The sequence below is a fragment of the Rutidosis leptorrhynchoides genome, chromosome 6 (genome assembly GCF_046630445.1).
Source record: "Rutidosis leptorrhynchoides isolate AG116_Rl617_1_P2 chromosome 6, CSIRO_AGI_Rlap_v1, whole genome shotgun sequence".
NCBI classification, from domain to species: Eukaryota; Viridiplantae; Streptophyta; class Magnoliopsida; order Asterales; family Asteraceae; genus Rutidosis; species Rutidosis leptorrhynchoides.
Genome location: NC_092338.1, coordinates 408,689,078 through 408,690,324, shown reverse-complemented (window position 1 = coordinate 408,690,324; position 1,247 = coordinate 408,689,078). Strand labels below are relative to the sequence as shown.

General features: G+C 41.8%; 1 non-coding gene across 1 annotated transcript; it reads left to right on the top strand.

Moving 5' to 3' along the window:
- The first annotated feature begins 515 nt into the window (after window positions 1-515).
- LOC139856583 (small nucleolar RNA R71) lies at window positions 516-622 on the top strand. Its single transcript, XR_011762055.1, has one exon. It is a non-coding gene; the product is annotated as a small nucleolar RNA R71 (small nucleolar RNA).
- Window positions 623-1,247: the final 625 nt, after the last annotated feature.

The following is a 1,247-nucleotide window of genomic DNA, read 5'->3' as shown; positions in this document are numbered from 1 at the left end:
AGGTCAATTGAGATTGTTGGGCTGGGTAAGGCGGATAGCGATAGCGGAAAGGTTGATTGCTTCGCTGAAATTGATTAACCCTAGGTGGTTTATTGAATCCGGGATTTGGTGGACGAGCTGGGTATTGAATGTAACAGACTGAACCGTCGGGGTTTTCGTACTCTACTTGATAATCTTCAGTGGGTTGTGGGTTGGTACAATTAACACAAGCCTAAGCTTGGTTAACCTGCTGCGGCTGCGTCTTCAATTCTCCAAGTTGTTTAGCAAGAGATTTCATCTTGTCCGTGAGGGATTTGATGGCCTCCATTTGATTGTTAAGTGCAGAGAGTGGGGCAGATGATGAAGTTGCTTCACCACTATTCCAGTCATGATGATGCATCGTCATGTTTTCGAGCAATTCACATGCTTCTTCTGTGGTTTGGTTCATCAGATTCCCTTGAGCTGCTGCATCGATCGTCGTCCTATGATTTACCGTAAGACCATTGTAGATGGTGTAGATTTGGGCTGACCGTTCTAGCTGGTGATTAGGGCATTTCTTCAGCAGGCTTTTGAAACGCTCCCATGCAGTGTAAAGAGATTCATCATAACTTTGTTTGAAGTTAATGATGTCATTCTTCAGCTTGGTTTGTTTAGAAGGGGGGAAATATTTGGTTAGGAATTTAGTAGCCATCTCCGTCCATGACGTGATGGAATCTTTTTTCAGTCCTTCGAACCAAGTTTGAGCATGATGTGTGAGAGAATAGGGGAACAGGTATAGCCGGACTATATCTTGTCCTATCCCTGGCTATTTGTAGGAGTTCGAAAGAGATATGAATTTATCAAGGTGAGAATTAGGATCGTCATTTGGTAATCCATGAAACTGACAGCTATTCTGAATGAGCTGGATGATGTGATGTTTTAACTCGAACGAGTGTCCTTGAATCTCTGGAAATCTGATTGGTCCTCCTCGACCTTCAATCGTGGGTTTGGTATTTTCTGCTAAAGTAACGCGTAACGCCATTTGGTTTCTGATTCGTGCTTCCTTGCGTGCTTTAGAGATTATTGCGTCTGGATCAGGTACGAATAACATCGGCCCTGGTCTAGATCGGGTTTGGGTCATACACTGGGTATGCCTTTTTGTTTTTAATTTTCGCAGAAAAGCTAAATTATAATAAGCTAAACTAAACTAATTTAATTCTACGGTAATCTAATTTGATCTAATTGTAACCTAAGTAAATCTAAGGTAATCTAATCTAAGGTAGTCTAAG